Below are 27,249 nucleotides of genomic sequence, written 5' to 3' on the forward strand. Positions count from 1 at the left end.
TGTTTGATTTTTGTCGTATCCTCGTGTTAAGAACAGTTCTTGACATCTAATATAGCTTTAACATTGGTTCATTTGACGACTGTATATTGAGCAGTAATTAAGTACAGATAGCTTGTAGGAGCTTAGTGACCACAGTAGACGAAAATCTCTATCCTTGAGGCTGGAAAGATTGCTCAGTGACTAAGAGCACTAGCTGCTCTTCCGGACCAGGATCCAAGTTTTATTACCAGCACCCACAAGGCTGCTCACAAATCCTGTAAGCCCAGTTCCAGGGGATCAGACACCCTCTTCTGGTCTCTGGGGCACTGTATGGATGTAATTCACAAACCCACTTGAAGACAAAAATAAATAAAATAATAAAAATTTAAGAATATATATTCTGTTTCCAACCTGTAATTTTCTACCAATCAGGGGCTGGAGAGATAGCTCAGAGGTTAGGAGCACTGGAGGTCCTGAGTTCAATTCCCAGCAACCACATGATGGCTCACAAACATCTATAATGAGATCTGGTGCCCTCTTCTGGCCTGCAGGCAAACATGCAGACAGAACACTGTATACATAATAAATAAATCTTTAAAAAAAAAATTAGAAAAAGAATTAACCAATCAGCCATCGATAGTGGAGCACACATTTGACCCCAGCCCTGGAGAGGCAAATGGATAACTGTGAGCTCTAGGATAGCTCGGTCTAAGTTAGCAAGTTGTCAACCAGGAGACCCTGTTCAAAACAAAACAAAACAAAACAAAACAAAATAAAAAACCCACAAAACCCACCAAGGTGGTAGTCTCCGGAAGATCGCTGATGAAGCATTCCTAAGCATATCACGAGCCTTTGGGGAGAGACCCTACCATGTGGAGATCAGAGGAAAAAAGGAAACACCCATTTATTTTTCATTTGATGCAATGGGCAACTATTGTAGGATTTTAAGTAGAGATGCAAAATGGTCAAACTTACTTGGATTTTCTTTTGTTTTGGTTGGTTGGTTTTGTTTGAGCCATCTCTTTAGCCCCTTGACTCCCATTTTAAAAACAGAACTCAAACATTCCTAGAATTCAGGAATGTGATTTCTATTCTAAAGGATTAGTTCCTACAGTGTAAACTATCTGATATTCCAGTTTTTCTTGTTAATATACCCCTTTAGCATGGCATCTTGAGGTAATCCTAGTCAAAAGACACATGCCCCATCAAAGCATTCTGGAGCTCTGACAGTAATTCTGTCTAAATATATGTTGGGCACATGACCAGAGCCAACCTGGCCTTGGTCCTCTTCCCAGAAGGAAAGCAGAGTGAGTGTATACCTCTAAACTCTTCTTCGGCAGTCTCTGGGAAACTTTCTACTAACTACAGGAAGTTATGAAGAGTTCAGGTGTTAAAAACACATGGCAAGGAAGTGAAGACAGCTGAAGCCCCCAAATTCTATTTTGTCCATGAATTTTGGTTAGATTTCAAGTAGCTAAACGAGTGATTGATTAGGTTAGTTTGGAGACCTGGGAGGCACAGAGCAGTTGGTCTGGACGGCTTCCATGGCCTGAGGAAGGGGGCGGGCTCCTAAGCTCCACCTATGGGTGGAGCCACATCCTGGACAAGCCAGGGCTGCAGCCAGTAATTGGTGCTGGGCTGGAGGTCTCTGGGCGGGTCACCTTGCCTAAGTGTGCCTTAGCTGGGTGGAAGGGACAGTGTCCCTGTTCTCCGGCCGGCCACATTAGCGGAAAGCAGGCAGCCATTTCTCCCTGACCCTGACTTCTTTCACTCGGAGATGTGGCCGGAGAGAGGATTTAAAGGGAGTGGCTAGGAAAGTCCCCGCTCATGCGAAGCCCCCCCGCCATACATGTATTGCTTGGGTATAGGTGTGAGGCTCCCACAGTAGATAAACCATGAGTGCTAGGTTAGTGGTGTAAATACATGCACGAAGAGTGCTGAGATACAGGACTGAGCTTCCCATTAGTACGTGTACCATGAGTGCTGGGTGACTGGTTTGAGACTCCCACAGAACATGATTGTGGGTAATAAATATGAGCCTCCCATAGTGCATGTATCATGAATGCTTTGTACATGTACAGTTCTGGTTTGAGTCTCCCACAGTTAGTGCACCATGAGTTGCAGGCATGAAACTCCCAGAGTAAATGAATGATGTGTTACTGGTTTGAATCTCCAAAAGATTCATACCCCTGAGTTACAGACATGAGTCTCACAGCCTGAGAACAGGTACATGAATGTGAGCACTGGTTTACAGATAGTAGCTGTGATGTCTACTCTTGGTTGTCAGCTTGACTATATCTGGAATGAACTACAATCCAGAAATGGAGGGTACACTTGTGAGGGATTATTTTTACTTAGTTTGCAGTAGGTGGATCCACTTCTAGGCCAGACCTTTGAGGTAGGAAGACATATACCTGATCTTGAGGTGAGAAGACACATCTTTAATTTGGGCCACATCTTCTACTGGAAGCCTATATAAAAGGACATGGAAGAAAGGAACTTTTGCTTGTTGCCTGCATTCCCTTGTCTTGCTAGTATATCCTGGCCCTGGGACCTACTTCTTTGGGATTCTGGTGTATACGAAAACAAGCTGAGCCATCCAGCCTTGTGGACTGAGAAACTACTGGATTTTGGAGCTTTCTGTTCATAGCCAGCCATTGTTGGTTAGCCTGCAAGTCATTCCTATATATATATATATATATATATATATATATATATATATATATTAATGTGGGAGCCCACAAGTGACTCAGTTTCCATCTGTAGTCTATTCTGACTTATAAGACATTAGAGTTCAAGCTTGCTTGTTTCAGTCTCCTTGAGAGCAGTGAGAAAGTTCTGATTAAGCCCATGGAAAAGAGCATATTATCTAACTAACAAGCTTCTGATGCCAGCCAAAAGGCACAGGGAATGTAGCTGCTTGCTGCTAGCAGGATTCATGTGATAGATAGTGAACATGGCTGCTCCTTGATTCAAGGACAGTGCAGAAAGCTGGTTAATTGACTATGCTGCTGTTTGTTCTGCATTGCCTCTAGTCTGTATATAAGCAGGGTCTAAATTAAAGTTGGGGCTGTCCAGTGTGCTGAAAGGCATGGACTGGGCAGTCCTCCCGAATCTATCCTGTGTTTCTGTCTTTGTTTCTTTTATCTGCCTTTTCTCAATCCTCACACTCCTACTCAGGTAACTTAGCTGACTTGTTGGAGCAGGCTCTGACAATGTATATACATATATATTGTAATATAAATATAATGTATATAATTATTCCATAAGTTCTGTTACTCTAGAGAATGCTGACTGAATACAGTAGCCTGCTACTATATATCCACCATTAGTGCTGGAATACAGGTGTGAGCCTTCCACAGTACATGCATAATGAGTGCTAATTTCCTAAAATAGTACATGCAGCATGAGTGCTGTATTACATGCAGGAGCCTCCCATAGTACAGGAATCACAAGTGCTAGGTCACAAGCATGTACCTCCTACATTACATGCACCATGAGTGCTGTTGCAAGCAGGGGCCTCTCACAGTCTATGCTTCATGAGTGCTGGGGTGCTGGGGTACGGGCATCAGCTTCCCACAGTATACACACCATGAATGCTGTGTTACCATCTTGCACTGTGGGTGCTCATTTACAGGTGAGATTCTCTCATGTACATCCATGCTGTGTGCTGGTGCTGTGCCCAAATTCTGAAGCCTGAAATCACCAAGAGGCCCATTTTGATGCAAAAGCAAAGAGTCTTTTATTGTAGTTGTTTAATGAGGTAACCCCATTAGCTTGGGCCTTTCATTCATCCACCACAGAGGACAGCTGGAGAAAAGACCCTGAAAAACCATGAGACAGAGATCATACAGGGCAGTGTAAGGGGAGTGTCCAGGGGTAGACACAGACTCAGGATTGGTGTGCCTCCAGGCTTGGACAACCTGCTGTGTTGATTGGTTAACTGGTTGTTATGGCCCATAGGCCCTTTCAGGGCGGTTGCTATGCTCTGCATATCACTGTTGTGCACTTGTCCATAAAGCAGAGCCCCTCTAGCTAACATCTGATTGGTTTCTTGCCATGAGGGTATCTGACCTCCAAGTGACCAGGACAGGCCTAGCAAGGTCAGGGGAGCACATGTTATCCTGTCATGGCTGCCAAAGTACCAGTGGGTGACAGAACTCAATCCTGAGTCCTGCCTGTTAGGGGCTCAAAGGGGTGGTAACAGGTAACAGGCCCTGCCATTTGCTGATTTTTCTGAGGGAGTGACATTTGCATCTGTTGTCATTTTAATCAGGGAAAATGGGTGACGTATTCTTTCCCTTTCTATTTCCTGCTGACTTTGGGATGCAGTTAGGGACCCAAGAGGGCTGAAATGCTAGTCAAAAGCATAAAGGGAATTCAGGCAATGGGGAATCCATCAGGAGCAGCTGGTTGGCAGACTCTGTTGAAGACACAGGGGGTGTCCACATCAGCTGGACTAGTTCACATCCACAGCATGTCCAGGGCTGGAAGTCCTTTAGGGGCAGGCTGTAGCCAGAAACTGATACTCAGATGTGTCTGCTAGAAGCAGAAACCTGTTTAAGGCATGTTTAAAAGAAGTTAAAACTTACTTAATTGGAACCATAGTTTAATTAGACCATAGTTTTAGTGATCAGAAAGGGTGGGAGTTCCAAGACCAGGGCAGAAAATCCCATCCTTAGGAACAGACAGGTGTACTTATCTGGAGTCCTTTTGATCTGTGAGAAATGGATCTAAGCTTTATGACTTTTGATCCTCTGAAGTCTATATGAACTTTATTATACAAAAGGACATAACAGGGCTGGAGAGATGGCTCCGGGGTGAAGAGCATTGACTGCTCTTCCAGAGGTCTTGAGTTCAATTCCCAGCAATCACATAGTAGCTCACAACCATCTGTAATGAGATCTGGTGCCCTCTTCTGGTGTGCAGATATACATGGAAGTAGAATTTGTATACATAATAAATAAATTTAAAAAAAAATCATTAAAAAACAAAAAAACAAAAGTACATAACAATTTTAGACACATTAGCATTATCAGTCTGTACTGAAAGCCACAGTGCAGAAAAAACAGATATGTGGGTATCTGTCAAACAGCAGGAATGTATTCATATTTTTGAGTCCTAGCAAAAACTACAGATTTGGGCTAGAAGCGTATATGTTTTTCTTCTGTCCAGAGAGCCAGGTATCAATTGGACAGAGGTTCAATTGGCCTGATGAAAAGCCCTTTAAGTTTATACTTAGATGACAACCAAAATAAATCTAAAAACATTGAGGTTTTGACTGAACAGCAGGTACTTATTGCTTTATCAGCTTATCAGAACTTTGAAACTTTTATGTTCTTACATCCTTATTGAGGAGCCATATTAAGGCTTGATTTTTACAAATATAAAATGAGCTACCAAGCTGACTATAGTCTTGTGGATTTGGCTGCCCGATGCTGCCACACTGATAACCATTAATACTTTCAGAGATCTGAGAAGGGTAAATTTTATACTGTTTCTGAATCTATTAAAAAGTGATGGGCCAGTCCATATACAGTTAGCCATACCCAAGTCTCTCCATTAGCGTTGGAGGCAGAAGTGTCGAAGAACAGCATCAATCTTTGCCAGGCCTATTAGTGAGAATTTTTTTTCTCTCTGTGGAAGAGGGGCATGGAAAAAACCAACCTTGTTTTGCCTAGGCAAAGGGGTGCAATCAATTTTCCAGTGTCCAGAAACTTTTTCCACAGTCTGGGCCAGGTCCTGGCAGGCAGCATTTGAGTATCTCGCTCACTGGTCACCATTGTAATAATCCAGGTGCAGGAACCAGGGTGCCTTGTAATCTTCATTGGAGACTTTGGGTCAATGTCAGGATCTGGCAGTCTGTCTGATATTATAAACTTTTAAATTAACATTTTAAATGTCACATTCTGCAGGTCTCTGAAGCATTAGAGGTTTGTCTGTCAGTATATCTCAGGAGACAAAATTTGTCTTTAGTTACTTGTCTTAAGCTTAACTGTTGAAAACATAAACTCTATTAACTTGTATTTTTTAACATCTTATATTAAGTTAGCAGCTTTTATAAAACTAGTGTTAGACCTCCAGAAAACTCAGGTCTCCGGGGTCTTAGCCCAGGACCTTGGTCACCCCAATCACCAGGCGGATTCGAAAACTTGCTGCAAATTGCATGAGGCTTTATTGTTGTTTAACGAGCTAATCCCATGTTAGCCTGGGTCTTTCACCCACTGGCCATGGCAGATGGCTAGCAAAGATAGCTTGAGATCTTGTAGGACAGTGTAAGGGGAGTGTCTAGGGGTACACACAGGCTCAGGATTGGTGTACCTCCAGGCTTGGAGGGCTTGCCCTGTGTTGATTGGCCAATTGGTTGTTATGTCCCATAGGCCCTCCCAGGGTGGTTGCTATGCTCTGTGCGTCATTGCTGTGCACTTGTCCGTAAAGTACACCCAGAGCTGTAAAGCATAGCGCCACCAGCTAACTTCTGATTGGCTCCTTGCCACGAGGCAGGTATCTGACCTCTTAGTGACCAAGGCAAGGTCATGGCAAGCACGTGTTACTGTCATGGCTGCGGAAAGAGGCAGCTGGTCCCTTCACTAGAACTTTACACTGTCAGGTTTAGCTTTAAAAATAATGATTTTAAATTGAAGCTCTTTAAGTACAAACATTAATAAAAACATTTTAAAAGCATAAATATCGTATAACCTTAAAAATGTAAACATTTTAAAAAACTGTTCTTAAAAAGAAATTTAAAATCCCTTAATATCTTTCTGTAATATTCATAAAATATTCTTTATGCCTTAAAAGCCCATTATCACCTGGGTGACTGTTAAATTACAGAGTTTAGCATTCCTGTATATAGAAGCATTAACATTTTAAATCTTAATTAAAAAAAAACTTGTTTATAAGATGGTATCTCCTAACTTCCATGTGGTCACCTTCAGTCAAGATGGTGGTCCAAGTATCTTTTTCAATTTCAGCAAAGTGGCTACCAGCCAGCCATGTGACCAGCTTGCTATGTGGCTGACTGCAAAATGGCCGCAACCTACACCATTTCTGTTTTAGCTCTATACTTGTAACAAAGCTTAAGATTATTCCAGAAAACATAGATAGAACTTTTTAACAAAACAATCATATATATATATATATATATATATATATATATATGGAAATAAACAGAACCTTTAAAACAGAATTAACCTAATATGGTTAGAATTTTAGCTTATATTACTAATTTTTAAACTTTAGTATTTGTAGATATGAAAAACCATAGCAAACAGTTTACATTTCCCTTTTCCTCTTATGGTTTTTAATAACTTTAAGACCATTCCATTTCTTCAGAAAGTTGGGATCAGGCCAGATGGCTTACCCACCCAGCGCCTTGTAGTCAGGGCAGAGACCTGGGAAGGGAAGGGGGGCTGCTGGTAAGCCCAGACCCTCTGCCCACACAGGGGAGGGAAAGAGACCCTGTTCTCCACATGTGTGGGAAGACAGATAGACATGCCTGTACCAGCCAGGCTCAGCTGTAAGGGCCGAAGCAGTGGTTGGTGAAAGGTTCAGGCAGATACCTAGGCAGTTTAAAGGGCCCTGTGTTACGTGGCCATGTCATGGCTATGTCACTCATTAAAGGGTGCGTAGGGACTCAGTGCACATGTGTGAGCTCTCCCTTATACCCGAAGCATTATTCTCCCCCCCCCTGTTTCCGGTGGTCGACCCCCCCCTTTTCTCTTACTCTCTGCCCTGATCTGTTCTTCCATTTCTCCCCCTCTCACTCTTCCTCCCTGTAACAACCCAGTTAATGTGCTCTCCATAGTTCACATCCATCTCTCGCCCTTCTAATTTAAGCAGAAATCTAACATTTTGGCACCCAACATGGTTTAGGCTTTCCCTGGAACCTCTCCCACCAGGGGTACAGGAAATTTCAGGGATCCTAGAACCCGAACGGATGACCCACTTTCCATCTCTCGGTTTTTTTGGCCTTTCCTCCTGCCTGCGGCAGCCTGAGATGCTGAAACTGCATAAATTTCAACTCGCTGCATTTCAAACTAAGGATCTCTGGAACTCACTCATCTGCCAGTTTGCTAAAATCCAGTAAGACACCCCTGTATTTCCCAAGGGTCAGGTCCAGCACCCCACTCCTGGAGTGGTGCATTTTGGCTTCCAACCTTGGGTGGCTAGCCTCTTTCGGACCATTGGGTCCATTTTTCGGTTTCGGACTGCTGAGTCCCTTTTGTGCTTTTTTGCCCTTGGTTGCGCGCTCAGGCTGACAAGTTCCAAGAGTGATCTGTGCCATTTTTGGCCTTCACTCATGGGAAATACATTTTACGGGACCTTTCCAGTTGCAGCTATCGAACAGGTAGATGACATGATACACAAATAGCTGGATTCAAAGAGCTATAGTTTTTCCTTTGCCTCTTTCAATAGTATGCAAGGGCTGTCAGGTCTCACACCTGGCTACCTGAGGTGCCTATTTAACACAGCAAAGTGGACTCTGGCCTAGTCTGCTAGTCTTCCTCAGTTTCTGCTCACTAGTATCTGCCACAGAGTTATCCTGGCTGACATACCCCACCCACTACCCTAAACTCAGCAGCCGAGTGACTGGGCTGGGCTTCCCTTCTGCCAGCTTCTGATCTCTACATAACCTCGACCATTTGGGATACATGGTCTCTTGGTTCTCTTGGTCCTTTTGGTCTCTGGGTTCCCAGGTACTCTCTTTGCTCCCCTTCTCTTCTCTTCCACCCCCACCCCCTCATTGTCCCATTAAGTATGTACCATTCTAAATATCTATGGCTGTGCTCTCCCTCATATCTATAATAAACCTTCTCCTCCACCATGCATAGGAGCCTCATGCCATTTTTTATTTTTATTCACTGTTCAGTGCTGCCTCTCCTGCTAGAGTTTTAAATAGATTGTTTAGAACACAATTAGGTATTCCTAAAGTGGAACATAGCCAACTAATATAAATCCAAAACCATTAAAGGCCAGTCTTTAGGAATAGCTGTGGGCATAGATAAACCAGACTGTAAGGCTCTCCATTGGCCATATGGTGGCACATTACATTAATTAATCCATTTGCCATATTTATTTTTAGTTACAAAAACTGGAGAATTTCTGTTCACTGGCTAACTGGTGAAGAGCCTATAACTTTTCTTTAGAAAGTCATTGTGGGAACATGATAGTCAGCCCTAACTTTAGAGCACTGTGTTTTTGTCTGTCTAGAAATGAACTGCTCTGTTATCTAACTGCTCATGTACCCAGTCATTAGTATGTTAAGACCATTACACAGGTCCCTTGAGATAACAAAGAAAGGTAACATGGAGCCAGGCACACCTAAAGGGCTGTTGACCTTTTGCTCTGGAATGCCTGGGAGATCCTAGTGGCCTTCAGATGAGATAAGAATGGGATAATGTGAGGCATCAACAGCTGCCTTTGTTTCTGTAAACCCTGCTTATTGCTACTGCAAAGAGATGAAATTGTCTTTTAATTATTATATAGCAGAAAAGTAAGAAACCACTGGGGAGGTAAAACAGTTTTCCTGCCCAGGCATGGAGCCCATGGAGAGTCGGTACACACCTTTCTGTGTGTATCCTCACCCCCACAGCATGCTTTATTTGCTCTAAGGCTCTAAAGCTGCTGTCCTTCTGCTAGCAGTAAGAATAAACTCATTTATCTAAATTTGAATTGGGTCTAAGTCTCAGGTTTCACACAGTGGATTCGAACAACACAAAGGGGCCATTGAAATTTCACATAATTTTTACAGTCAATATTCTAAATGGCCATAACAGAAAATCCAATTCATGTGTATTATTTGGTCTTTGTGGGAATATTGGTTCAGTACTCCCTTATAACTCTTCATAGTCTGCTTTCCTTTTGATATCCTATCCTTTTCATAAGCCACTGTGCTCATAAAGAATAGGCAGCATTAGAGGTGGGAATACAGAAGTCTCCATTATTTTGTAGAAAGTCTCTTCCCCCCTCCTTAGAACTTCCTGGGACTCTCCACATGTAGTAGACCCGACCAGGCAGGACTGACTAACCTGAGTCTGGCCACACCTCAGTCTTGCCCCCGACCTCTGCCCTCCAATTGAGTCTTGGCTCCCCCATGCCCTCCACTTGATTGAGGAGAACACCAGGAGAGGCCAGACCACCCAGAGATGCCCACATTGAAGTCTTGGCCCACCTATGCCCACAGGGAGTTTAGAGGAAAGGGAGAGACCCCACCTGCACCCACTTGAAGAAGGGATGGGAAGACTACAGTATAAGAACACACTCAACAACAGAAAGACCAATATGACACCACCAGAATCTAGGGACTCTACACCAGCAAGACTTGAATATCCCAACACAGATGAAGCAGAAGAGAAGGACCTCAAAAACAACTTTATGAAGATGACAGAAACACTCAAAGAGGAAATTAGAAGATCCCTTAAAGAAATGGAGGAAAAGACAAACCAAAAAATTCAAGAAATACACAAAACTCTTAAAGAATGCAAAGAAAGCCAAGAAAAAAAAACAACCAAACAAGTGAAGGAAACAGTTCAAACAGTTCAAGGCTTGAAAGCTGAAATAGAAACAACAAAGAAAACACAGGATGAGGGAATGCTGGAAATAGAAAATCTGGGTAAATGATCAGGAACTACAGAAATAAGTATAATCAATAGAGTATAAGAGATGGAAGAGAGAATCTCAGGTGTTGAAGACTCACTAGAGGAAATACAGTCATCGACCAAAGAAAATCTCAAGTCCAACAAATCCCTAACACAAAATATCCAGGAACTATGGGACACTGTGAAAAGGCCAAACCTAAGAATAATAGGTATAGAAGAAGAAGGTGAAGAAATACAGCTCAAAGGTACAGAAAACATATTCAACAAAATCATAGAAGAAAACTCCCCCAAGCTAAAGAAGGATATGCCTATGAAAGTACAAGAAACTTACAGAACACCAAATAGACTGGACCACAAAAAGAAGTTCGATCACCACATAATAATCAAAACACCAAGCTTACAGAATAAGGAAAAATATTAATAGCAACAAAGAAAAAAGGCCAAGTAACATATAAAGGCAAACCTATCAGAATCACACCTGGTTTCTGAATGGAAACTTTGAAAGCCAGAAGGTTCTGGACAGAGATTCTACAAATGCTAAGGGAACATGGATGCCAGCCCAGACTCTATACCCAGCAAAACTTTCAATCACTATGGATGGAGAAAACAAGATATTCCATGAAAAAACCAGATTTAAACAAAACATATCCACAAATCCAGCCCTACAGAAAATACTGGAAGGGAAATCCCAACCCAAGGAAGATAACTACACTCACAAAAACACAGGCAATAGATCCACTTTACCAAACACTAAAAGAAAAAAAAAAGGGGGGGGGCTCACACACGATACCACTACCACCACCAAATCCAAAACAAACAAGAATTAACAATCAATGGTCATTAATATCCCTCAATGTCAATGATCTTAATTCACCTATAAAAAGACACAGGCTAACAGAATGGATACAAAGACAGAATCCATCCTTCTGCTGCATTCAAGAAACACACCTCAACTTCACAGACAGATGTTCCCTCAGAGTAAAGGGTTGGAAAAAGATTTTCCAATCAAATGGACCCAAGAAACAAGCTGGTTTAGCAATCCTAATATCTAACAAATTAGACTTCAAACTAAAATCAATCAAAAGAGATGAAGAAGGGCATTTCATATTCATCACTGGAAAAGTTAATCAAAAGTCTCAATTCTGAACATCTATGCCCCAAATACGAAGGCACCCACATTCGTAAAAGAAACATTACTAAAACTCAAATCACACATAAAACCTTGTACACTTATAGTGGGAGCCCATACCCTATGGAGGGATACTATTGCAGCCCAGATACAGAAAGGGGGGCCTAGACCCTCCCCAAATGATGTAACAGACTTAATGATCCCTGTGGAAGGCCTCACCATCCTTGGGTAGTGGGTTGGGGGATTTGGTGGGTGGTATGGGAGGATGGGAGGGTATTGTGTTTGGGGCTGGGATTGGAACCAGGGGAACAACTCTGACTCCCACCCTGAGTGGAGGAGTGTGGATGAGGGAAAGCTAACTACCCAAGGATATTAAAGACAAGACAGAGACATCTGGTCATATCAGGAAGACAATCGGTTAATACTGAAGGCCACAGTTTATTGTTGCATCATCTTATGTAACCATCCAAAGGTGGGGGCAATGGCAGAAGACATCTATTATCATGTATGAAGGGCTGATAGCAAATATTTTCCTTAATCCTAGAGACACTCCTATTGATGTTAAACATTAATACATGACCCGTCCAGCAGGCCAGGTAATTGGTGGGTCAGGAGGAGGTATCACCTAGGAGTCAATGGGGGCGAGAAGGGCAGGAGACCAATCGCATAAAGAAAGACAGAGTCAGTCTGAGTCACATCAAGGTCTCGATTTATTGGGGCTTAGAGTGGGCTTAAATAGCCCTGCAACAATAGAATTGGGGGGAATAATAGAAGGAACATCAGGTATTTGCTGGGACCGGAACATTCTTCTTGTCAGCCGGAACATCTAGTGGTTTTCCTTGGAACAGTGAACAGAAAAGCTCCAGACCCTTTCTCAGAACAGAAGCAGTTAGCAGTTCTGCTTGGCCAAACTGTATCTAATTACAGGTTACAGGAGGCTCACAGAGCTGGCTTTAAGCGCAAACTTAAAGGTCATTAAAAGTCTTACAAAGGTGGGCTTTAAGCTGCATAGTTTTGGGCCCACGGCCCCTTACATCTCCCCCTTATTTTTTCCTTTACAAAGGAAGGAGGTGAGGACTAGGCCACTGGTAGCATTCTTAGGGGGTTTTTGTTTATGACCGTCTCTGTCTTAGGTTAGTTCGACCTTGCCACCTCACTGACTTTACCCGTCTTCGGGTGATAAAAACCCGCCATCCAGGGGTCCCATGTCTTAGGTTAGTCAAGGAGGGAAGGAAGTTGCCCGTCGTCGAGGCGGCCATTTGTACCCGGGGCTACCAGTGTTGCATGCCTAGGGATGGCAAGTATGGCTCTAAAGCCTGTGACTAGACCTTTAACAATTTAGAAAAAATTAAGCCTCTCTTGATGGCCCAAAGGGTTGCCTGGTTCGCTCTGCTCGTTAAGCTGCTCGTCACCTGGGTTCTGGATCCGGTGATACTGTATGGAGACAAAATCTTTAGGGAGAAGTGAATCTATCTGACTTTTTATAAAGCGAGTCATTCTTTGGAGGGCCCACGGGCCAAAAGAAATCAGCAGCAATAGTCCTATAAGAGGTCCCAGGAGAGATGGTAGCAAAGTAGAAAGCCAGGGGGAGGTTGAAAACCAATTTTTATACCAGGACTCTTGTTGCTCTCTTTGTTTCTTTCTCTCCTCTAGATTTTTCTTTATTTTTTTCTATACTATCTTGTACTAACCCAGTTTTATCTTTGTAAAAACAGCACTCTTCTTTAAGAGCTGCACAGAGTCCGCCTTCTCTGAGGAAAATTAAATCCAGTCCTCTCCTGTTTTGCAGTACCACTTCTGACAGGGAGATCAGAGAGTCCTTTAGATTTTTGGAGTCCTGTTTGTAGTTCTTTTATATCTTTATCTACTGCTTGGGGCAGTTGAGTCAAATGTGCATATTGCTGTTTGGAAGTTATTAGGGAAGCTATTCCTGTCCCGGCTCCAGCTGCCCTTAAGCCCAGCATGACAGCTAAGGTGATGGCTGAAATGGGCTCTCTCTTGTGATGGGGCCTCTCCTCCCAGCTAGGGAGCAGCTCCTCCGGGGCATGTACCATTAGGCGGGGCAACAGCTGTACCAAAACGCAATAATCTTTACTCTCTAGAAACTGAAAGGTGGAAAAAAGGTGAGTCCCTGAGAGCAAGGAAAATAAGTTCCATCAAGTGCAACTACATATGTAGATGACTGGCTAATAATGATAGTTTGGCTGCACATTGGCTGTAAGGGTTCTGGGAAACAGAGTTCCGGTCCTCTAATACAGAGGCCTTTGCCTGAGACCTGACTTAAGGTCAAGCCCTCATGATTCATGGAATGCCATCTTAGTGAGGAAGTCTCATTAGTGAAGAGAAGATTTTTGAAAGTTAGCATGTCCTCATAGAAGGGCGGCCGAGGGGAAAAGCAAATCCAGCATTCCTGATAGCAAGAATTATTAAGGGACTGTAAGGCTAAAGCAGAAGCATTTACCATGGATTTAAGGCCTGAGAATTCCAGTCCTTTAGGACTATGGGGGTTTTTATAGTCGTCAGGCAGCTCAGAATCTAATGCCTCTAGGCGATGGTAGTGGACCAAAACCAGTTTTTCGAGGATGGCGTCAATCTGAGATTTAATGAATCTGGTTAGTTTTTGAAAAGTTAGAGGTGACAATTTAAGTAGTTAATCTAGTAGAACAGGCAAGGTAGGAATTAGTAAGTGCCTGCAATTCCCTGATAAAGGGGAGGGGTGGAAGAATAACAGACCCAACAGTCCTCTGTAAGGGAGTGGTTGGCTTGATGAAGGGCCTGAACAGTAGGGTTAATTAAGGAGAGAATAACGTCATCGGAGGAGGGAGGTCCAGGGGGGAAAATGGTCAGGGGTTCCCTAGTCTGGAGAGGCCCCTAGGGCTAAAGCACATAAATCAACTATCAAGGGGGAATAGGAGGGGGTGGTCGTAATAGTTGTGGAAGCATTGGCAGCATCACTGGCTTGGTTGAGGATCATCCAGGTGTAGTTGTAGATCTGATAAGGGCTTCCAGCGGCAATGGCAATTGAAGGTGGGAACACACAAGTAGCCAAAAAGACAGCATCTTTTATCTAGAATTAAGCAGAATTAGAAGGCTTCTCAGGGGCTTCCCCTGGGTGGATTATTTAGTTTTAAAAGGCATTTAGGCAACCATCTAGCATTATTGGCCTGCGTATCAAAAATCCATGCATGTCCTTTTCCCCAAATGAGGACTGGATCTGGTCCCTGCCATTTGTAAGTTAGGGGATCTTTCCATAAGGCTTGAGTATAATTTTGAGCCGTTGATGGATGCCAGAGGCGATCCGAGGCTGATTAAGGCGTGCCCCACCACTGCCTGGCTTGTGGGCTAGCCTCATGTCTCGCCACTGCTACAGAAGCACGGAGGCAGGCGTTTCACTCCCCCAAGTCAGCGGTATGCTGCGTCCCCAGAGGCCCAGCCATCCCCGCTGCTACGGGCTCGGCAGGCAGGTCCACGCACGCTGGGTGGGACTAGGCCACACGGGCTGTCCCGGTAGCACCGGTCTCGGGAATTAAGCACAAAATTGCTGGAAAGCTTTGTTAGTATATCCAGACCCATTATCTGTTTTTTATAACTTTTGGCATTCCCATGTAAGCAAAACATCTTAACAGTGACTTATAACATGCCTGCTGGCTTCTCCTGTTTGTGGAGTGGCACATTTTTAACTTGCCAAACTCTGTAATGAGAGTCACATCCATTCGCCATAAATGGTTGGGGAGCAGGCCTTGAGGATTCATCCTTAAATTAGCCATAGCCATATTGTGGACCTATTCCACATTGTTTGATGATTTGACCAGCAGTCTCTCTGGTTAAGCCAAATTTCTTACTTAGACTTTTGCTATTATGAAGAAAGTTAGAAGCCTGTCGAGCTTTTTCTATTTGAGGCAAATCAACTGATTTTGTTAATCAGTTAATTCATTACATTTGGCTAGTAATCAGGGAAAGGCCTATTTAATAGGTTCCCATTGTGACCCATAAACATGATAATTCTCTTAGGTGAATAACATTTTGAATTTGCTCAAATTAATCTAATATTGGATCCTATGTATGGAATTGTCTCTATTACCATAAGATCCTTAAGACATAGTGACTGTCAGTATATAAATTAAATGAATTATTTACCAGGATTTAAAAGACCATTATAACAGCTTGTAGTTTGATTATTTGAGCTGAAGCCAGAGCTGTCTGCTCTATCTATTTTTTTTCTATTAAAAACCTATATAAGTGACTCTCCCAATAGAACCATTGGTAAAAATTAACATAGCATATTTTTATAGGACTGCTTTTTACAATTTTGGAAATACAAAAATGCATTAGTGCAAATTGTAACAGTTCATGAGCTAGAAACTGATTATTAATTCTTCCTGAAAACTGAGCAAAGACAATCACCCATAAATCATTGTTCTGAAACCATCAATTAAACTGTTGCTTAGAGTAGGAGACATGTATCATACTTGGTTCTCTTTTAAAATACTTTCTAAAATATTGAACGAATGCGCATTCGGGTGTCAGCAATATAGGGGAAGCTGCACACCCCAGCAAGTGTTACAGGCTCCTTATATAGGAATAAACCACAGATCAGCATACAGGCAAGGGGCATAATGTGATTGATTACAAAATATGATCTCATGTTAGAGTGGTCACCCAGGTGTGACTTGCTTTTCTACAAAGGAAAAACCATAGAACGTATCCTGGAAAGTCCTTGATTGTCTGTTGGCCAGCCAGGTGTGACCCAAAGAGGACTGTCTTGGCAATTGCCCCCGTCTAAACCATAGGATGTGCCCGGGGTTGGGGCCAACCCCCTTGTAACGGGCCAAGGCCTTTGGGAAACTTTTTTTCTCTGTGAACTAAAATCTTTTAAAACTTTTTCTCTGAGCAAACTAAAATATTTCATTCCCCCATTTTTTTTTGTGAGGTTTTAATCTTAAAACCCATGGTCCTGCTTATTGCCTGAGAGCCTGATATTGCTGATTAAGAACTAGGGCTTGGGTTATGGATAAGCATTCTTTAATAAATCGGAGTAGGTGATTAATAATGTATAGCCCAAAAGTAAGCAGCAGTAAAGAATAAGTAGGGGTCCTAAGAGGGTGGAGATTCCTTTAAACCAGTCTTGTTGGGACTCCTGTTCCTTTCACCGATGGTTGAGTCTTTCTCTGAGCTTGGCCATGGAATCCCTAATAACTCCAGAATGGTTAACATAGAAACAGCACTCCTCTTTTAGGGCAGCATAGAGTAATCATGGAATTGTTGTCTCTCCAGAGTCCCCATCAGGGAGTGAGAGATATGAACTTGTCTACCTTTCTAGTTAGCTGTTTAGGTATATCTGGATCATTATCTCCTTATAGGATTTTACTTAAAGGATTTAAATCATCATTAGATGTCCAAAAAAATATAACCAATGAATATTTTATAACAATTTCTAAAAAACTCATTTAAAAGATTTTTAAACTATCTTTTCTAATTGTTATCTATTAAGCCCTAATTTCTTTAGAATATAACATATGTCTTTAACAGTTCTCTAGATTTATTTAGAGTTTCTGAGTAGCCTTTTCTAATCTAATCTTTGAGGCTGACAAGCTGATAAGACCTCACTTGCATGTTAGCTGACCTGCCAAGCTGTGAATCTAACAGGTTGGCTCTTTTTTGAGGCTTCTCATAAACCCTTCTCAAAATCATGCATCAACCTTTATTTTCTAGATGTCCTTTTTTAACCATAAAATTTTAGTAAGACCTACATCCTCTCATCTGCCAAATTTTATAGTATCATAGATTCCTCATATCTCTAAGCTAATGCTATAAACTTTTGCTAACTTTTTAATTGACTATCTCCTAGGGCTCAAATCATAATTTTTCCTGTTAAGACATTGACTCATTAACTGGATGCTCTTTTTGACTCTATTAAAGTGATTTTGATATTTTTAAACAATATCCAAGGCAATGTAAATATCTCTAATCATATCCAAGGCAATTTATGCATTTCCATTCATCCGCATTCATAAATTCACAATCACATCACGCATCCAGGTGTGGCCACACCATTCATTCATAACTTGCATACATCTCACATTTCTCCTTTTGCCTAGGTTATGATCAGCTTGTAAAAAGAAAAATCCCTAATTGAAATTTTTAACATAGTAGCTTATAGTCAATCATTGAAATATGAGCATCCAAAATTTGAACAATTCCAAGCTTAAATATGTTGCTTTTCTTTTCTGTAAGTCTCAAAAACAGTTTCTGTCTGGCTGTATTAATAGCATTTATATACATTAATTAGCCATCAACCATGGCGGCATCTCCCAAGGCTGTAAGTTGCAGCCCCCAAGCTTGACCGCCTCTAAGAAGAGCTGCCAGCACAGAGCAGACCAGTGAGTCCTCTGTGGCTTGCAAGTATGCAGAGCCCCGGGAGGGTGAGAGCACGGGCTGAGGGAATGGGGGAAGGTCGGTCATTGGCTTCTGTTCATGACAATGGTCGCGACTTCTGAAGGAAGTCTTTAACAGTCAGCAAGAGGCAAGACCTTTCACCAACGAGTTCAAGGCTCTGAATGACATCCCTGAGAAGAGCCCAATAATTAAGAATAACTTCAGGAACATTTTTTTGGGGGGGGTTAACTCATACATCTTACCTAAATCTCTCCCAACCTTTTCCCAGGTCTGGGGAGCTATGTCTGGTCCCATTAAAATCAAACATAGACAAGGTTTATTAATAAAACAAAAAAAATGAACTAAATCTTTCTTTTTGACTCTTATTTCTTTTTATCTTACTCCTTTTTATCTTCCTTTTTAACTCTTATCCCCCTCTCCCTTAAAGTACTCTTTATCTCTTTAATAATGAGGGCCTCTTTAGAGACCGTCTTGCCCATGACTATAATCAGACAGCAGTACTTACCTCAAGACGCAGCAGTGCACGAGTGATGCAGGGCGTCTCTACCTTGGGTCGGCTAGCCTCTTCTTCTTTTGGTGCTGTCCGGCGACCACCGTGCCTCGAGCCCCACGTTTGGGCGCCACTTGACCTGTCCAGCAGGCCAGGTAATTGGTGGGTCAGGAGGAGGTATCACCTAGGAGTCAATGGGGGCGAGAAGGGCAGGAGACCAATCGCATAAAGAAAGACAGAGTCAGTCTGAGTCACATCAAGGTCTCGATTTATTGGGGCTTAGAGTGGGCTTAAATAGCCCTGCAACAATAGAATTGGGGGGAATAATAGAAGGAACATCAGGTATTTGCTGGGACCGGAACATTCTTCTTGTCAGCCGGAACATCTAGTGGTTTTCCTTGGAACAGTGAACAGAAAAGCTCCAGACCCTTTCTCGGAACAGAAGCAGTTAGCAGTTCAGCTTGGCCAAACTGTATCTAATTACAGGTTACAGGAGGCTCACAGAGCTGGCTTTAAGCCGCAAACTTAAAGGTCATTAAAAGTCTTACAAAAGTGGGCTTTAAGCCGCATAGTTTTGGGCCCACGGCCCCTTACAAATACATAGTCAAGTAATGGTTAGGATAAATTTATTGGGGAAAAATGACTTACTTACTGGGCACCTAGCCAACCAGCAGGAAAGCAGAGTAAGCCGAAGCAGCAGGGAAAAGAGGGGCTTTCCCACAGGTGTTCCCAACTCTTCAACTACCCTCACATCACCCTGTCCACAGGCGAGGACAGGTACACCTGTAGCCAGCCCCAAGAGGCGTGGTCAGAGTGACCTCTACACACTGCTTTGCTGCACATACTCAAGCCCTCAGGCACCACAAACCTGCACATCTATCTCACTAGCCTTCAGAGTGGGTGTAGACTTGCCCTGGCCCAAGGCTATTGTTATTTAGAATAGGAGCCATTCTCCAGTGGTTATCAGCCAACATCTAAAAGACAATAGAAATTCTGGGCTCTCTAGAACTCATGGCTGGGTAGAATAGATTTCCAAAATATAAGGACCCTGACAGAAGGGCGAAGGAATGGGGGGATTGATATGGAAAATAAGATTGTTTCTAAAATAAAAAAAGAAAGAAAGTCTCTTCCAATAAGTTTTATCAGAACTTGAGTAACATAAGACTATAGGAGGACTGCCATTATGCCTGTAGCACTTTGTTTACTCTCATTAGAGTTCATAGTTCCCAATCCTATCAGGGTTGAATTTACCTCCATAACAGGTCATTTGGGGGCCACTCTTTTATAGTTATAACAGAGACTTCAGCTCAGAATCAACCGATCCTGTAAAAGCCTTTTCTTTTCTTTTTAAATCCAATAATGATTTATCATTTTCCTTCAATAAAGTCCTTAAAGCTAGTTTTATCTTATTACCAAATCCTCCCTTACAAAGCATACTCCCCCCACCATGGACTATTTAGGGCAATAATAATAACTTTGCAATTTTTCTGTTTTAAATTGCCAATCAGTAGGCACTTTGATCCTGACTGCACTTTCCCCTGTATAATCTTCATCAGTGACTCCTGTATGAACTATGATTCCTTTGATGGATAAACTACTGCATCCTAATAAAAGTTCAACTGTTCCAGGCTGTATAGGTTTCCAATATCCTGTGTGTAAGTTAAAAGGACATTGAAGAGGGGAAATGGTGATATGCTTAAGGTAAGGAATATCAATAGTAGCACTTCCTTAGTAGCTGCTTATAATCAAAGAATAGATTGGTTACAATCTGTGAGAGACCAAGCACCAGCAGGCAAGACTTACACCATTTTAGGCTGGACACTGAAAGGTTCAGGCATTGTGCTGGCCTGCCCCTGTTACCTGGTGGAACAGGCAGTACCCTGGTCAGCCCAGGGTTCCATGGGAACTAAGTCTGCATGCAGGGGCAGAGGACCCCTTTAAAAGACTGTTCATTTACGCTCTCTCTACTCTTTCTCTATTCTCTCTACACTTTCTACTCTTCTTCTTTTCTCTGTCTGCTACTGCTTCTCTTCTCTCTTTCTCTATGGCGATTGGCCATGGCGGTCAGCCATTTACCCTGTTTCTCTTCTCCTTTAGTCTCCCTACTCTGCTGGCCTATGATAAACTGGTTAATATGTCTAATATGTTTCTTAGTCTTATGTCTCATCTGTCTCTTTTTCTTTATATCTAATTGAAACAAAAATTTAATATTGGCACCCAACTCAGTTTAGGCTCTCTCCATAAGCTCTCTTGCAGCTTGCTGGCAGGATAGGCTTTCTCTGTAACCTCTCCTGCCAGGGGCACGGGAAATTTTGGGGATCCCAAACTCTGAACTCATAACCCACTTTTCATCTCAGTTTTTCTTGGCACTTCCTCCTGCCTGCGTCAGCCTGAGATGCCGGTACTCTGTAGACTTCAACTCGCTGCTTTTCCAAATAAGCATCTTTGGAACCCACTCATCTGCCTGTTCACTACAATCCAGTAAGATATCCCTTGAATTTCTGGAGGGTCAGGCTTGGGATCCCACTCCCGGAGCAGTGCTTTTTTGCTTTTTCATTTCAGACCCTGGGTCTTTTTCGGTTTTGGGACAGCTGTGTCCCCTTTGGGGCCAGGCCCCTGGCAACTCCCATGGGCCGACGGGCATCTGGAGAGGAGCTTTTGCCGGTTTTTCCACTTGCCTCACCCATGGGAAATGCATAAGGAACCTTTCTGGTTGCAGCCAATAGGCAGGTAAACAGACAAAAAAGCGGCTTATGGTCGCCACCATCTTGGCAATGTGGTCTAACCTGGGGGCTGCCATCTTGGCCATGTGACCTACCTGTAGGCTAGCCCACTCCAGCGGCCCATGCTAGCAAACCTGGCTGCCAGATCTTTTTGCTTTTTATTTTATTATTAATTTTTTTGTCTGTGATTTCTTCTTTCACTGGCTCTGTTGCTCATGGCTTGTTTACAGAATACTGTGTCTTTCCAGGGCCTTCTGTTTAAGTATACTCTGTCCCTTTAAATCTCCTGTCTGTTTGCTGCCATGTACGGATCAGAGATTGTATTCTGGTTCCCCCTTTTACTCTTAACCAGTCCTGCTTTTCTCTGTACATATAATTTAAATTTAACTTTATACTTATCTAACTCTATATACAACTTAAATTAAACTGTGCTAAGTTGTTAGACCCCCGAAAACTCAAGTATCCGGGGTCTCAGGCCAGGTTCGCGGTCACCCCAATCACCAGGCGGATTCGAGAGCTTGCTGCAAACTGCACGAGGCTTTATTGTAATTTAACGAACTAACCCCATGTTAGCTCGGGTCTTTCACCCACCCGCCATGGCGGACAGCTAGAAAAAGACGGCTCCTAAGGTCTCCCCAAAGATCTTATAGGGCAGCGTAAGGGGAGTGTCTAGGGGTACGCACAGGCTTACGATTGGTGTGCCTCCAGGCTTGGAGGGCTTGCCCTGTGTTGATTGGTCAACTGGTTGTTATGGCTCATAGGCCCTCCCAGGGTGGTTGCTATGCTCTCTACGTCATTGTCGTGCGCTTGTCCGTAAAGCACACCCAGGGTCGTAAAGCATAGCGCCACCAGCTAACTTCCGATTGGTTCCTTGTCACAAGACAAGCATCTGACCTCTAAGTGACTAAGGTTCCTTGTCACGAGACAGGCATCTGACCTCTACGTGACCAAGGCAGGTTTATGGCAAGCACGTGTTCGGCTGTAATGGCTGCCAAAAGGGAAGCCGGTTCCTTCATTCCCCCATTTTCTTTTCTGGAAATTCCAATCATGGAATTGCTGTCTCTCTAGCATCCCCATCAGGGAGTGATAGATATTGGCATCCCCATGTAAGGGAGTTCCTTTTGACTTAGCATTTTAACCAGGGAAAATGGACGGCGAAATTCTTTTCTAAACTGCTTCCTGCTGACTTTGGGACGAAGTTAGGGACCCCAGAAGGTTGAAATGCTAGTCAAAAGCAAAAAGGAATTTAGGCAATGGGGAATTCATCAGGGGCTTCTGGGTAGCAGACACTGTTGCAGAGACAGGGGGTGTCCATATCAGCTGAACTGGTTCACATCCACAGCAAGTTCAGGGCTCGCAGTCTTAGAACAGTCTGTAGTCAGCAACTGATATTCAGATGTCTGCCAGAAGCAGAAACCTGTTTAAGACATGTTTAAACTAGGAACAGAGGTTAAAGCTTATTTATTGAAGCCCACAGTGTAGAAAAAGCAGATATCTGTTTAAACAGCAAGAACATATTTATAACTTTGAGTCCTAGCAAAAACTGCAGATTTGGGCTATAAGCATGTACATTTTTCTTCTGTCCAGAGAGCCAGGTATGGATTGGACAGAGGTGCCTTTGGCCTGATGAAAAGCCCTTTAAGTTTGTACTTAGATGACAACCAAAATAAACTTAAAAACTTTGAGCTCGTGCCTGAACAGTAGATAGTTACTATTTTATTAGCTAACATACTGACTAGTCTATAGTGGACCTGACTGCCTGATGCTGTCAAGCTGACAACCAGTAATATTTCAGAGATCTGAGAAGGGTATATTTTGTCCGAATCTACTAAAAAGTGACAGAAGCCAGTTAGAAGCCAGTCTATATACAGTTAGCCAAACCCAAGTTTCTCCATTACTGTTGGAGGCAGCTGTCTCAAAGAACAGCAATCTTCGCCAGGCCTATACTGTGAGAGTTTTTTTCCTCTCTGTGGAAGAGGGACATGGAAAAGACTGACCTTGTTTTGTCTAGGCAAAGGGGTGCAATCAATTTTCCAGTGTCCAGCAGCTTTGTCCACAGTCTCGGCTAGGTTCTGGCAGGCGGCAGGTATCATATCTGAGCATCTTGCTCACTGGTCCAGGTGCAGGAACTGAAGTGCCTCGTAATCTTCTTTGGAGACTTTGGGTCACTGTCCGGATCTGGCAGTCTGTCTGACATTATAAACTTTAAAGATAACAATTTAAATGTCATATTTTGAAGATCTCTGAAGCATTAGAGGTCTGTTTGTCTGTTTTAGTTACTTGCCTTAAGCACACATTAAGCACATAGGTGGCTAGGTAAAGTCTTATTTCTGTAATACAGCTGAACTTAAAACTGCAAAGAGCTACCTTATATTCCTTAAACAGTAGCTTAACTTCTTTCTGAGACAGGGTTTTTCTGTGACTTTGGAGCCTGTTCTGGAATTCGATCTGCCAGACCAGGCAGGCCTTGAACTCATAAAGATCTATCTATCTCTTATTCCCAAATGTTGGGATTAAAGGCGTATGCCACCAACGCCCTAAACTTAAAGGCGTGTGTCATCAACACCCTGAGCTTAAAGGTGTGTGTCATCAACATTCTAAACTTAACTTCTGAAAACACAAACTGTACCGTCTTATATAGATCAGCATCTTTTATAAAACAAGAACTTTACACTGTCAGGCTTTGCTTAAAAATAATTCTAAATTGAAGCTCTTTAAGTACAAACATTAATAAAAACAAACATTTGAAAACTGGTTTTAAAAAGAAATTTAAATTCCCTTAAGGTCTTTTTGTAATATATAGAAGCATTAACATTTTAAATCTTAATTGAAAAACTTGTTTCTAAGATGGTACCTCTAATTTCCATGGGGTCACCTTTAGTCAAGATGGCGGCTTAAGTATTCTTTTTAACTTTAGCAAAATGGCGACCAGTCAAGTCATGTGACCAGTTGGCCATGTGCTGGCTAAACCAGGAAACAGAACATTTTAAAACAAATATATATAAATTACTTGAGAAATAAACAGGACTTTTTAAAACAGAATTAGCTTAATATGGTTAAAATTTTAACTTATATTACCATTTTTAAAATTTACTGTTTGTAGACATGAGAAACCATAGCACAGTTTACAATTTTTTTTTACTTGTAACAACCTTTTCTCTGACCTTTAATAACTTTCCTCTGACCTTTTACAACTTACTTTAACCCTTTATAACTTTCTGTAACAATCTTTTTCTCTGACCTCCAACAACTTGCTTTAACCCTCTATAACTTTTACCATTTGTTTTAACTCTCTATAATCTTTTATTTTATTTCTCTGACTTTCTTAGACATTCTTAGACAATTTTTTTTTTATTATTTAAGTCTTTTACATTTTTTTTTTATTTTTTAGTTAACATAAAAATTTTGTCAAAGTCCCTTTTATAGTTCTTAATAACTTTAAGGCCATTTAGATGTCCGGATCAGGCCAGATAAGCTCCATGTGCTCAAGGCAGAGAGACCTGGGGTAGGGGTGCTGCTGGTAACCCCAGACCCTAGGCCAATCCAGGTGTGGGAAAAAGACTCGTGCGGCCCCCCTGCATACCATGTGTGTAGAGCACAAAGAATGCCGGGCAGCTAGGCAAATGGCAGGGACCCATGGGACCGGCAAGTGGGGATAGGGAAAGACTCACCTACATGGGCCAGGCTCAGCTGTAAGGGCTGCAGCAGTGGTTCGAGTTCAGAAAAGCAGCCTCGGGGGACTCCAACATAACACATTCTAACCCGTGACACATGGCAGAACTCCTTTCCCGTGCCATGTGCTTAGGGCAACAAGAAAAGACCCCTGACCCATGCATGCCACAAATATGAGACATGGAGACATTAGACAGGACAGACATTAGACAGGACAAACCGCGGCAAAGAAATGGTGCCCCAAACCAAAATTACAACCAAACCTTGGACTTTCATCCAGGGTGGAACCAAGGTTCTCGCAAGTCTGCTTACCCTATGGTTCAATTACAAATTCTGCGCAGATCAAATACAAATTACAAATTCTGCGCAGATCAAATCAAGCAACCCTCGGACTTTCATCCAGGGCAGGACTTTAGGGTCATCCCCAGAAGTCCGAATTACAAATACAAATTCTGCGCAGATCAAATACAAATCATGGCACCAAACAAAACAGCAAGAGACAAAACAAGAAACATAGAACATTGAACATATATAAGTTGCGAGCTCTAATCATCTTACCTCCAAGATCGAATCCACTCAGGTGAAGGGTGGTCGCAAATCCCGGACGAGCCCCCAAAATGTTAGACCCCCGAAAACTCAAGTATCCGGGGTCTCAGGCCAGGTTCGCGGTCACCCCAATCACCAGGCGGATTCGAGAGCTTGCTGCAAACTGCACGAGGCTTTATTGTAATTTAACGAACTAACCCCATGTTAGCTCGGGTCTTTCACCCACCCGCCATGGTGGACAGCTAGAAAAAGACGGCTCCTAAGGTCTCCCCAAAGATCTTATAGGGCAGCGTAAGGGGAGTGTCTAGGGGTACGCACAGGCTTACGATTGGTGTGCCTCCAGGCTTGGAGGGCTTGCCCTGTGTTGATTGGTCAACTGGTTGTTATGGCTCATAGGCCCTCCCAGGGTGGTTGCTATGCTCTCTACGTCATTGTCGTGCGCTTGTCCGTAAAGCACACCCAGGGTCGTAAAGCATAGCGCCACCAGCTAACTTCCGATTGGTTCCTTGTCACAAGACAAGCATCTGACCTCTAAGTGACTAAGGTTCCTTGTCACGAGACAGGCATCTGACCTCTACGTGACCAAGGCAGGTTTATGGCAAGCACGTGTTCGGCTGTAATGGCTGCCAAAAGGGAAGCCGGTTCCTTCAAAGTATCATATTTCTAAATTGCTATGTATCTTTAAATGATGGTAAACATTTAACGTCATAAAGGTCTAATTTAACTATACTTAAAATATAAGCAAAGTTTGTACAACTTAAATTTAACTCATGTATCTTTAAATGATGATGAAAGTTTAAAATCATAAAGGTCTATTTCAAATTAACAAAATATTTATACCACTCAGTTCATCCTGTAAGCCGTTTACAAAGGTACAGTTTTTTTTTTTAATTACAAAAAGGGATTTTTCTCTAACTAAAGGCAAATTTTTAACTGCTGAGATTCTAAACAGAAAGACAGCCCTCAAATGCTCAGAGATCTAGAGAATATGGCATTTAAAATGTTTTGTTAAAAAGCTTTTCATAACAGAGAGATAGGCCAGCTGCTAGCTCCATCCCATTTCCTCCAAGAAGACTTGATGGGCACTAAAGAAACTTCATCTCGAGTCAGTGACAACGCTAGTCACTGAGCAACCCTGCCCTTCACCTCAACTGCTACAAAGTACTCCAGACGGACAGTGGAGTCGACTTTTCCCTTGTTGCTTGGGCCAACGGTAGGGAGCCTTCCTGTAGTCTGTAATGTACAGGTCACATGCTATCAGCAGGAAGGTAGGTGTCCTGCAGCCCAATACTATGGATGGAGCATCTTGGGGGTAGCTGTGCATACAGCCTGCTGGCAAGTCTCTGTTATTCTTTAATCATTAATTCAGGTAAAATCTTATCCTTCTCAAAAACTCTGATGCTTTTGACGACTGGTAGTCTTGCCAACTTAAAGCAAAACAGATTTCAGCAACAGGTATTTTGGGGGTTATCTATGTGAAGATAGAAAAGTATAAGATATATGAAGGTCTGGGAATGTAGTTACAAAGGTCTGAGTATGGAAAGGTCTAACACAGTGGATAAATGCAAGTTATGAAGGTCTGAGAAGGGAAGGTATAAAGGTCTGAAAATGGAAGGTCTAAGATGGTAATGTAAGATGTATGAATTAAAGTTAAGAAGGTCTGAGGATAAAAAGGCTTAAGTGATGATAAAGTGTGTTGAGACATTAAAAAGA

General features: G+C 42.5%; 1 long non-coding RNA gene across 1 annotated transcript; it reads right to left on the reverse strand.

Annotated features, from left to right (window-relative positions):
* Positions 1 to 22,452: 22,452 nt before the first annotated feature.
* On the reverse strand, positions 22,453 to 25,539 carry LOC118239080. The gene is made up of 3 exons (XR_004770559.1): positions 24,990 to 25,539; positions 23,316 to 23,521; positions 22,453 to 22,735 (listed from the first exon to the last, which is right to left on the reverse strand). It is a non-coding gene; the product is annotated as an uncharacterized LOC118239080 (long non-coding RNA).
* Between the last annotated feature and the right edge of the window lie 1,710 nt (positions 25,540 to 27,249).

The sequence above is a fragment of the Cricetulus griseus genome, chromosome 6, assembly GCF_003668045.3.
Source record: "Cricetulus griseus strain 17A/GY chromosome 6, alternate assembly CriGri-PICRH-1.0, whole genome shotgun sequence".
NCBI classification, from domain to species: Eukaryota; Metazoa; Chordata; class Mammalia; order Rodentia; family Cricetidae; genus Cricetulus; species Cricetulus griseus.